The sequence below is a fragment of the Eumetopias jubatus genome, unplaced genomic scaffold, assembly GCF_037043125.1.
Source record: "Eumetopias jubatus isolate StellerSeaLion01/CBP00866 unplaced genomic scaffold, mEumJub1_p1.0 scaffold_2, whole genome shotgun sequence".
NCBI lineage: Eukaryota > Metazoa > Chordata > Mammalia > Carnivora > Otariidae > Eumetopias > Eumetopias jubatus.
Genome location: NW_028274808.1, coordinates 116,650,982 through 116,663,558, shown reverse-complemented (window position 1 = coordinate 116,663,558; position 12,577 = coordinate 116,650,982). Strand labels below are relative to the sequence as shown.

The 12,577-nt window shown below is 38.1% G+C and overlaps 1 protein-coding gene across 1 annotated transcript in view; it reads left to right on the top strand.

The window, feature by feature from the left end:
• The first annotated feature begins 3,397 nt into the window (after nucleotides 1-3,397).
• The window catches only part of TET2 (tet methylcytosine dioxygenase 2), a 136,458-nt gene continuing 127,278 nt past the window's right edge, over nucleotides 3,398-12,577 (top strand). Inside the window, exon 1 of the mRNA XM_028121251.2 lies at nucleotides 3,398-3,484. The gene's annotated coding sequence lies outside the window, so the exon portion shown is untranslated. The remainder of the gene's footprint in view (nucleotides 3,485-12,577) is intronic.

The following is a 12,577-nucleotide window of genomic DNA, read 5'->3' as shown; positions in this document are numbered from 1 at the left end:
GAATCTTTATCATGTCATACTTCAGAAATATGGTTTTGGAGATGGGAAACAACAGGCCATGATTTAATGTTTTTGTTGAACCACTGTAATTCTTCCAAAGCAATACGTATCACAAAAATTTCTCTCTGTTAAAGAGAATATCAAGTCCTTAAAGAAAATTTCCTATTTTGCAGGTAGAGAGGAAATTAAGAATGCACCTTTTTTGTTGTTGTTGTTTTTGGTTTTGTTTTGTTAGTACACTATAAGAAATTTGCATTGTAAAACAAGCCGCTGTTGTCAGCTCTCTTTAATGGACCAGAGCAGTCAGGAAGCTGCCTCCACCCTAAGAGGCTTAGAGACTGAGCAACTGAGTTAGACAGCAGGTGCCCAGGCCAATCAAGTCAATTTTCTAACACAAATGCATGTTGTGGAACTTGTTCTATTAGTCTTTTTTCTCTGTTAAGGAAGCAAGAATTTCTCTGTGTGGATGCAGTGCTGCTATTTCCATTTTGAGAAAAAAATGGTGAGGAATTTGATAACAATTGACTGGTATTAAAACAACAAATTACCTTTTAAAAAATAGATTATCCACACCTATAGGAAGAATCTCAAGAAGGAACATAGTTAATAAAAGCTGGTTCCTAATTACACATACAAATATGCACTAATGTCCAGTAAATAACTGGTTGTGTGCACTATATCTTTTCTTTCCCAGAAAAAGCAACAAAGCAAGAGGGTTTTTTTTAAATCAACAATATAAAAATCTCATTAACATATTTTACAGTTGGAGACCTTCAGAATTTTACTTCCTTTTGCTATTGAAAAGTCACAATAGCCAAAAGGAGTTAATGTATGTTCTTTTAAATTAACGAATGTGGTGGTGGTTAAGGGTGGAGTGAGGGTGCACAGAAAGAAGTTGGCAAGAAAAGGTTCAGGGCCTGTTACAAAACCAACTGCAAGCCAAGTATGATTCCAGATAGACAAGAACCACCTGTTACAACAGAGGGAGAGGTTTAGAAGATGAAATGAGAAGGAGGTGACCTTAAAGATCATTTTCCCAATTATAATACAAACAACTAAGGGAACATGCAGATATTTATATCAAACACATGTGAATACAATATTTGCCACATGTTATTCAATATAAGAAGGCATATAATTACTTACGTATTTCAGTTAATCAAGAGAAACTTCTGGAAGTAGATGGTTTATTATTGGTAATAGTAATGACTACCTGGACATTTACCTAGAGCCCTATTGAATCCTCACAACAACCCTTGTGTTTCAGAGGGTGTTTAACACATGAAGAAACTGATACACAGAGGTAAGTAACATGCTCAAGGCCACACACTTGGTAAGGGATACAGTCAGGATTCAATCATATCTGTCCAACTCCAAAGCCCATGCTTTCAACAATTCTGCTGTACTGTGCACTGCATAAATATATGTCATAGTCTTTGGAAAACTTTATTTTCTGGACTTGACCAAAAAAAAAAAAAAAAAATTAGAGGGACCTCCCAAACAGCTTAAAGTCCACTAACAATTGCCAGGACGTCCATGGCACATTAGCGTGCAGTTGGAAAAGACAGAAATTCAACGTTACATGAAATGCTTAAGGAAAAATGAATTTTACTTGGCCGTTGCAAAATCAGAAACCCAAATGAACTCTGCCTCAGAATGGAATATACAATGTTTCATTAGAACACACTCTAAACGTTCTTCTTAGTAACAATGTGACACACAGAAAGAGTTCCCTTTTTAACTCTTTTCAGGGGAAATATTCCAATTTCATAAAATTAGGAAAAGGCTTCACTTTTAAAGAAATTACAGACAAAAAAAAGAAGCTACACAAAATAACTTGTGTTGACTTATAAATATTGTGATCACAATGCAGTGATCCTATAAACGATGTGCCCGAAATATCTATTTAAAAGTTGAATGTGAGTACGTGAAAATTTCTTGTAGAGGGCGAATCTCAACAACTGATGTAATGATTCATAAGAGCTGTTCTTGATTCTTACCTTCAAATAAAAATTTTATGATTAGAAAAGGGGCATTAAAAAGAGAATTAAAGTTAGTCGGCAATAGAAAAGACAATCTGTCAATGGAAGGACGTAGGTATAGAATCCGGAACGTCAGGGAATATCGAGCGTCCGTCACTTGGAATTTAGTTCTTTATGGGTCGATTTCTTCATTACTTAATTATACGTACGGGTAGAAATTTTTTTTTCAAAATAGAGGCTCTTACTGGAGAAAACGTAGGCATTTGAAAGCGCAGGTTTATTTCTTAAAACCAAGTCGAGCGAGAAGTAGAGTCACTGGTGAGAAATTCATCTTGGATCTGTAAGAATCCCTCTTTCCCAGCCCACGTGGCAAAAGTAAACAGAAGGTGGGCCGGGGCGGGCTGAAGCAGGGCTCCGTCAATTTCCTAATTTGTCGAGTCTTTAAAACTACAGGCCCCTAAAGCACTAAGGGCATGCCCTCGGTGAAACTCGGGAGCGCTTTTGTAGAGCGAAATTAAAGCGACGGTGTAGAGGATGCCAAAGCGGGGGCGAGGCGGGAGCGGGTGCACCTACTGGGGGTGGGGTTGCTGGCCCTCGCGCGCGGAGATGGGTGCGCGCGTGGGCGTGTGCGGAGATACCTGCAAGGAGGTGGGAGTAAGGGCTAGTGCGAGGCTGCGGGGTAGAGGTGGCAGCGCGCCGGGCTGAGGGGCGCGCACATACCTCTAAGTGGGTGGTGGAGTGCGGTACTAACAAAAAGTTCAAAAGGTTAATCTAGGGTCTCCATCCTTGTGCCAAGCACCCACGCCACCTCCCCCTGCGCGCCTGCCCCGCGCCTTCACCCGGGTGGCTTCCCGTCCGAGGGGCTCCGGGGTGCCCCGGGTCTGGCTGCGGCGCCCAGGGAATGGACTTTCCCCCACGCTCGCCCCCACCCCGCGTTCACCCCGGCGCACAGTTCCCCAGGCTCCACCGCCCAGCGCCAGGGCAGCCCCGGCCTCGACTGCGCACCCCATTGTACGGCCCCCAGGTGCCGCCGGCCTTTGTGCGGGAAGCCCCGGGCGGGGGGCTGATTCCCTGGGAGCCGGGGCTGAGGGCCCCAGGACGGCGACGGAGGCCAGGGCGGAGGAGGAGGAGGAGGCTGGTGGAGGAGGAGGCGAGCCGGGCGGAGGAGGAGGAGGCCAGGAGGAGGAGGAGGAGAGCCGGCAGCAGCAGCGGCTGCGGCGAGAGCTCGGGCGGCCGCCGCCGCCGCCTCCTCGCGAGCGCCGCGCGCCCAGGCCCGGCTCGCATGCGAGTCACGTCCGCCCCCTCGGCGAGGCCGCCCCGAGACGCCGGCCCCGCCGAGTGATGAGAACAGACGTCAAACTGCCTTATGAATATTGATGCGGAGGCTAGGCTGCTTTCGTAGAGAAGCAGAAGGAAGCAAGATGGCTGCCCTTTAGGATTTGTTAGAAAGGAGACCCGACTGCAACTGCTGGATTGCTGCAAGGCTGAGGGACGTGAACGAGGTCAGAGCGCTTCTCTTATGCCGCGAAACTCTCCCTTTCCTCTCCCCCTTGCTTTCTCTCGGGCTTCCAGGGACTGGGGAGCAAACCCTGCAGTGTCACCCACAAATACCAAGAGGGAAGAGGGAAGCTTCACAAATTACTGGAGCCTCTTCAACATGGCTGACAAATATAGTTTTAATTCCCCCCCCCCCCTTTAAACCTGTAGTTCTGTGTTCTCTCCGCTCTCCTGCTAATGCTCCTCTCCTTACCCAGAAAACTTACCTTTGTGACTCCGACCAGCCGGTTTCCCGGCCTTTTATCCTCAGGAAAGTGATTTTTTTCTTTGCTTTCCTTTCTCAAATAGTTCAGCTTTGGGGGGCATTACTTTTCCCTTGAATCCTCCCCGACCCCCTTTCCTTCTTGTAAGTCAGACCAGTCTCTCGTTTAACCTAACCCACCCCGGAAAGAACTCTGACGGAGTGTTTTTCGACCCTTTTATCTGTTGTAGGGTCTGAGTCTGGGTTTGCGTTCGCGTCCGCCTCTTTCTACCCCGGTGTCCGCTTTTTGGGGGGCGAACTAAGCGAATGTCACGGGGAGTGGACCTGTAGTACACTAAGTGGGGTTTTGTTTTTTCCTAAGTCCGCGCGTTTTGCTAGTGGTGCTGAGTGAGAGAGAATAGTTTCTCTGGTCCCCCAAACAAGACCAGATCCCACTTTTCTCAAGGTACATCAGCTCTGCAATGGGCTGTGCCTTCCAGCCTGGGGAGTGGGTGTAAGAGAATTTGTGGGCAAATCTGTGTCCTGGCTTTGTGCTTCTCCCGAATCAGCTTCGTTTGGTTCCCCGGTAAGTGACAGGCAGACACAAAGGCAGGCGCAGGCCGGGGGAGGGGGCGGGCGGGCGGGAGAAGGGGGGCAGAGTTGAGAGTTGGAAGACTGCAAGGTCAGGGGCGCCGAAAGAAATGAAACCCAATCCCAGCAAAGAAACGGAGAAGTAGGGAGCTGATTTCTAACAGTCCCATCCAAATTTCTCTCTCTGTGTCTTGGTTGCTCTCTTTCCTTTGGTTTTTTATTTATCTGCCTTTCTCTCTGTGTCTCTTTTTTCCTCCTCCTTCTATACACACACACACACACACACACACACACATACACACACACACACACACACACACACACGAGTCTTGCCGAATCTTTTCGCTGGGGCTGCTTGTCTAGTGTTATTAAGCTAACAGAGTTTCTATGGAGAGTTTTCTACCTATGACAAAATAAAGTGTGGCCTGGATAGACTCCTGGGAAGGTCGAATATGAAATATAAGTGTTATTTACTGGCTATTGCTTTCATGACATACATACATAATCACTGACTGGTCCCCCCCCCTTCTTCATCTAGTGTTTAGTAATTGAAAGAAGGGTTATTTCCCAGTTGTTTGCTTAAAATTTACTGAAATATTTTTATATTTTCCTGTGTAGGGAATAGGACATATCCACGAATTTAAAATCTAAAGTCTCATAATGTGCTTTCACCTCTCCAGTAAGGGATAATAATGGCAAATCCAAATAAAAAATATTCATCAACAAATGATCCAATATAGGAGGAAGATTGTTCCTTAGGGGAAGTTGGGATGTAAAGAGAAAAGATACTGGTTTGCTTTGCTTTGCTTTGGTTTAAGACTGTGGGTATTGTTGCCTGGTTAATGAAATCATTTATTTGCGTTTTAATGGAAAGTTGAAATGCTGGAGGAGAGTTACATTCTTTTACATGTTTGCATGTGTGTTTCCTAATAGGTTTGAGGTAGAATATAAGTTTCATCACAATATTGGTTTTTTTTTTTTTAATGTTATTAAGCAGAGAAGTGTTAGTGAAGGACTGGAAAGTCAAACTTAAGCTTAGAAGGCATGTATATGATGAAAAGATGGACGGAAGGAGGAGTACAGTAATGGACATTACTCCATAAACCAGATTTCCAAAACCATTTGTCCTCAGTAGTTCACTTTGTAACTCTTTCTATTTTGATCTCTGAAAAAGCGGTTAAGTTTAATCATTGATACTGAAGGTTATTTCACATGATTACAAGGGAGTAGTATTACTGATCTTCATTTGGTTAGTTCTTATTTGTCCTAAAATAAGGAAAATACTTAGAAGTTTAGCATAAATGCTTACTATTCCTTGAGAAAACTATGATTAATTATTGCAGTAATTCAGAGTTAAAAATAAACAGTTCCTTTTGCTAACAGACTAATATTTAACTGCTTTTTTGGGGACTTTTCAAATGTTGTGGTTTATGCTTCAAGTTATTCAACTAATAATAGATGTAGTATTTTCCATTCATATTGGTAAATAAGAATACCTACATTGGTTAATAATATTTATTGTGACCGTGAAGATTTGTTCTTTCATATCAAATTTAGACTCTTGTTATTTTATGTATCCTATTTGTATGCTGAAAATAACTGTTAGTATGAGGGGCTTAAGTGATTATTAGGAGGAGATGCACATTATTCACCAATTTCAATATAAGTACCACTTTCTCCTTTATTATAAAAGAGAAATTATTTGAATTCCTTCTTTCATTTATTATATGTGTGATAGTAGCACCTGGATGTTCTCAAAATTTCATAGGACAGAATTGTCTTGAGCAGTTGAATTTTATGGAAATGATAATGGACAATAACAAGATAGATCTTTTTCTTAAACTGCAGTATTGTTTTCCTTATTTTCTTATTGAACTAATGGTTAGTGAGAAATTAACTTGGAATGAAGAGAGTCCCTTGTTTTGTTTAAATTCACAGATTTACCAACTATGGCTTTAATTATATTTGGCATTATGCTGGTCCATGCAAGGAGTCAAGGGGATTGATATGATTTTGATGCAGTCGCACATGAAGGTAGACATTGGCAGGTCAGCATCACTTCCAGAACAAGTGAAATGCACCTGCCAAGGAGTTATTATGAGAGACTTCCAAAGTCCTGTTTAGGCACTGGGCTTGTTGTATCAGGTAACAAAAAATGGAGTTAATGTTTTGGTTTCACTTGCTGAAGTTATAATTTCTCTACCAATTCCTCCAAGGCTCCACCCACACACAATGTTGAAAGCCAGTGTCACTATTGAAATGTATTTCCTTATTTGCTGATCTCATTAAGAAACCTTTCTTATAATTCACAGACACACCTGGCAGAAACCCATTTTCCATTATGTCCCAGATCCAAGTTGATAAATTCTTATGAATTCTTTGAAATTATCTTTAAATAAAATATCATCAAAAGCTATGGGTGTTTGACATGTTAGAATATCTAATACTTGGAAAGATTAAACGTGCTTTTTAATGCTCTAATTCCTTCTTCGATGAGTTCAGTTGTCGTTGCTTAATAGAATTTAATAGTCTTACCTAGCCATCTCCGATTACTGGAGGGAGCCTTCTTTGTTTTATAAACAACTCTATAGACAAGGTAAAGCTTTGGAGTGGCTGTCAGTGTTGGTTCATCAAAATAACATTTTCCTCAATGATTATGCCACCATTGCACACTAGTTCTTAAGCATAGTAATGGCACCAAAGCCAGTAGCAGGAAAATATTTTACAAGCCAACTTTACAATTGGAGCCTTAACTGTGGGAGAGTCGTTTTGCCAAGTAGAGCTGGTGGTTATCTTGGAAATTGTGCTGAAGAACACAACCACAAATGATTTTGCCAAATACACAGTATTTACTTGGTCTAGATCTCTAATTTCTGTTTTGACTCGCTGCCAAAACTCAGGGAATACTGTGACATTATTTAAGGAGGTTATATAGTACATCTGTATACCTTGGTGTACAGTACAAGATATATATACTTTGGTATACAGTGGGAAAGAAGAGTTCCACAAGAGGAGAGGGTAAAGTGAGAGCCCTTGAATCAGTGTGACTGCAAGCCAAAAAGTCTTAAGTATCTGCTATTTCCAGCATTATTCTGATTCTAGATTGTACATTGCAGAAAATCCCTGACTTAAGATAGACATATAATCTTTTCGCAATAAAATAGATTTTGGTTGCCCCTTCCAAAATAGTAAATTCTATCAGCTTTGATTTATGCTTGCTCCACTTGTCATGAAATGCAGTTAAATGTGCTAGGATTCAAGAAGTAGAAATAGTAGGTGAATTTTCAATATTCTGTGTAAAAACAAACTCAGTGATAATGTCAACCTACCTGAAGTTCTAAGAATTTGGAATTCAATATTTTATATTTACTCAGGATTGTTACTCAAACTGACTTGAAATCAAGCTCCAAATAATCTGAGAATTAAAATTAAGAGATGAATAAATTAGGATGAAGTGTTTTTGGAGGACAGATTAGGTCATAAAATGAACTGGTTGCTTCACTAAAGATACTATAAATGTTTCTTTTAAATTAAATTTATGGTTCTTGGAAGAGAGGCACTGATTTCTACATCTATTTATTCCATAGTAGAACTTAGTGGTGTTCTACTCAGTCAATATGTAATGAAGGGAGTACAAGCTTCCAGTTATAAGAGGAATAAGTTCTGGAATGTAATGTGTAGTACAAAGTTCTCACCACACACACATGCAAACTTTGTAAATATGTGAAGTGATGGATGTGTTAACTAACCTTATTGTGGTAATCATTTCCCAATATATACATATATCAAATCATTACATTGTACACGTTAAACTTATGTAGTGTTATATGCCAATTATGTCTCAAAAGCTGAGAAAAAATAATGAATGACCTAGAACTGGAAAAAAGTAATGTCATTTAATTAGAAAATGTATAATCTAGTCTCAGTGGTAATGGTGATGATGGTGGTAATGATGGTGGTTTTTCCTTAAGTATAACTTCTATAGGCTATGGCAAATGTTTCATAAAAGCCATCCATTGTAAACATACAGCTTAATGATTTTTAGTAAATTTACACAGAGATCACATATTTTTAATTGAAATTTCTATTAAGGTGTTTGTAGATTCAGATACAGGTATATGAAATGATAATAATTGGGCATGTACCTTTTGCCCAATTTCTTCCTCTGGTAACTTTTGGTAAAAAAAAAAAAAAATATCACAACCAGGATACTGACATGGATATAGTCTACCAGTCTTACTCGGATACCCCCAGTTTGACTTGGACACTTGTGTATTGTATATTTAGGTCCATACCATTTTATCACACTATCAGGTATCTTTAAATCTTTTTTCCTGAAAGCAGAAAAGTTAACCCAGTTCTACTTCATCAGTCATGTGATTGTGCTACCATTCCTTATCAAAACGTGCATCAGAATGTAGGTTTTTGTTTACTTAAAAGTGTTTTTGCATAAGGTGGCCTTTGTGTTCAAAATATTTTAAATTGTTTTAATAACTTACTACATTGTAACTATGTCATTAATTCTCTTCATGACTGGGGGTATTATTACCCCCATGGGTAATAATACCCATTACAATGGGTATTATTATCCTCATTTCAGGTGAGCTAACTGAGGCATAGTGGGGTTGAATGACCAAATTCATACAGCCAGTACATGGCTTAGCTAAGGTTTGAATTAGGCAGTCTGTCTCTAGATCCCAGCCCTTTAACCACTCTGCTGCTCTGCCTCATTACTAGTAATAAAAAAGTAAAGCTATGATGTAGGCTATGCAGGGAAAGTCCTAAGAGGAGACTTAAAATACACACAATTGTCTACATAAAAACTGGTACCTGAATACTCGTAGCAGCATTATTCATAATTGTCAAAAATTGGAACAACCCCAAAGTCCATCACAACTCATAAATGTATGAACTGTGGTATATCCATACAATGGAATATTATTAGGCAACAAAAAGGAACGAAGGGCGGATACATGCTGCATCATAGATGAACTTGAAAAGAAGTAAATAACAAAAAGCCACATATGATATGATTTCACTTATATGAAATCTCCTGAATAGGCAAATCTAGAGAGGCAGAGAGTAGATTACTTATTGCTAGGGGCTGGCGGGGAGAAGAAGGGGGACTGACTGTTGATAGATACAGAGTTTCTTTTGGAGCCTAAAAATATCCTATAGTTAGTAATGTTTGCACAAATCTAAAAAAGTACCCAATTGTATACTTTAAGAAGGTGAATTCTTTTATTATATGTGAATTATATCCTAAATAAAGTAAAAATGCATACAACTGACAAGGTATTTGGCCTTCAGAAAGTATCTCATGTCTCATGCAAAGCAATGTAGGGTGCTATTTGAATTAAGTGGTATGGGGCTATGCATATCTTTCTAGAAACATGGCACCAGTGAGTTTTTTAGGATTTGTCCCTATGAAATTAGGATTTTTAGTTTTGGAAACACAGGGTGAATTACTTGGGGTTGGTTTTATTTTGAATTTCTAACTTAATGTAATTCTAGATACCAGACATTCTTCTTGTTGAGCAATGCTTCTCTCCTTCTTTATTCTGATGAGAATGTTGATTTGCTGCCAATTGGATTCCATAGTTTGGAACTACAAATATAACTAGGGTGGGGGAGATTCAATTATCTGCAAGCATTCAACTTTAATAATGTATACATGTTATTGTACTCAATAAGGAAATGCCTTGGCTTCATATAATTGCTGTAATCATTATTTTTTCAAGGAATCGCTATAGCAGTGGCCAGAAATTCTGCTTTTTAAGAGTGTATTATAGCACTTACCTGTAGGTTTGTTGTGTATTTGGAACAGGTACAAGTTAGACACTCACATTAGAATCTTGATCCTATCAAGCTGATAGAGCGATTGTTGTAGAAAGCAGTAAGGTAGAATATAGGTCTGGTCCTCCATATAGGAGAAATGAAAAGCTTCCTTGTTTTTACCCTCTCTTATTTCTCTTAATACTTTGTGAACCACCTCAGTTGATAATAGGTTTTTATAATAGTATTTCCATAATAGTTGTGTTCAAAAGTTGTTCACTGGGTTTAGTGTGCTGTTCCATCTTTGCTTTTTAAATATACTCCCAAAAATCTTAAATTTTTTCAAGTAAATTAAAAATATAGGAGATGAGATATTTTGATTTGTTTATATTTTGAGCTTTGCTCTTTATAAGTAATTTCTATGAAAGATGCCCTATATTCAGAAGTAAAACATAGGGCTGTGAATTTTTGCTGATGGACTGCTGTCTTCAGGGAACAGAATTGTCTATGGTCAGGCCTAGACATAGCAGATCTCCCATTAAGGCATGCCATACACAGTATTGTTATTTTTTCATTTGCTCCTTTTACAGTTTTGAGATTTGTTTCAGTTTGTTCTGTGAATGCTGCAAAGTAATGATAATTTTTATTACTATTGTCATATATCATTAGCCATTGCTAAAACCTGCCTTTTCAAGTTGCTTGCTTTCTTTATCGATAGAGTATTAACCTAGCTTCTATGTCCAGATTATTCTTTAATGAAAACTATTCACCCAAATCTCAAGATGAGTTTTTATTATAGTATTTCTCCTCAAATTGGTATATTTTTCGTCTTGTAATGTAGAAGTAAAAAGGCTTAAATAATGATAGTGAAACCCAGAGGATATAACATGATCTATCTCTGAGTTATTCCCCATTTTTCTTCCCTGTCTACATTAAGAAACAAGGGCAACCATTAAAAAATACCTTAATTATTAGTTTTGCTGCTTCTAAAGTAAAGTGCCAGGATCTGAAAATAATACGATGACACCACACCCAGATTCCATCCCTAACATACCATCTTGTTCCTATTAATTTATTTTTTAATCTGTTTGTTCTTTCAGCACTTTCTCCATTTTTTGTTTGAAGTCTCTTACTTTGAAGTTATAGAATTTTCATATTTGCCATTGGCTATAAAGTTCTCTCAGCTCTTTTATAATCTCTCATGATTTTTGCATTAAAAGGATTACTTTTATGCACCCTCTAATTAGTTTGGATGATTATTAGCTTTTTGTTTGTTTTACTGCATACATCATAACAGAACAAGAAATCACTTCTGCAAATAAAGTGATCATTCATAAAATTAGAATAAGCCTCTTAAAAAGTGAATCCAGTTATTGAAACATTAATTAATTTATATTTATATTTTAATGTACCAAAGAGAACTGGTGAAAGGAAAAATACCATATATGGATACTTTTCAAACATGAAGGAAGAACAAATTTTCCAACATCAGACTAACCACGTAAATTGTTTCAGTAAAAACAGAAGCAGGTACATTTTAGCAGGAAAGCATATATTTTAAACTTTATACTCTAGATTTAATCTAGCTTTATACCAGTATAGCCAACCGAGCGGTTATTTTTTTTCTCCTGTGAAGTTATAACATTTAGTTGAAAGTAAGACAAAGTTGTACTTATTTTTGGAATGTCTACTACATCATAACTTGGAGAAAAACATACTGGTGGGAAGCAAAGCTAGTAGACATTTTGCTAATGGCTTACCTCTTAATATCTATAATTTACTTATGTTTTTCTAATGAAACACATAAGGTAAGGACATTTGTTATTAACTTTGGGAACTAAATTTTCAATATTTTGAAACTTGTGATTCTTATATTTCAAGTAGGAAATATTATAGACATCAACTAATTTTAATATATAATTTAAAAACATTTTTTACCAAGTGTGTAGGAGATATAGAATATAGCATTTTAAAATGATTTAAAAAATGCTTGAGATTTTGTTGAAATCAGAGTATTTTTCATATCACTAGTTTAATTTACTGACAGTTTTGCTTCAGTTTTTTTTTTTTGCATTGTTATAATATGTCATGCTTTAAATAAAGCTGAAGGTTATGGGAAACTTTCCATATTTAGGGGTAAAAATCTTGATACTGACATTTTTCTTGAATATTGGTAAGAGCTCAACCCCCTTAAGAAATGGTTTACTTGTTTCCTGTTCATAAACCCATTGTAAAAGATGCAATGAATATAGATGAGGGTGAAAATTAAAATAAGAAGACAGGTAAAATACTAAATTGCATTGCTCTTTACTCAAACATAGGCATGGGATACTTTTTGCTGAAAGGGTCATGTTGTAATTTTATTTGGATGTAAATTGTCTTTTTGCAAACCATTTGCCTACTTAAGAGTATCTCTGTCGAGTAGTTGTGTAATCCTACTTCTCATAATATTTCAGTTCACACCAAAGTAAGTGAGCAAAGATAAAGGAGA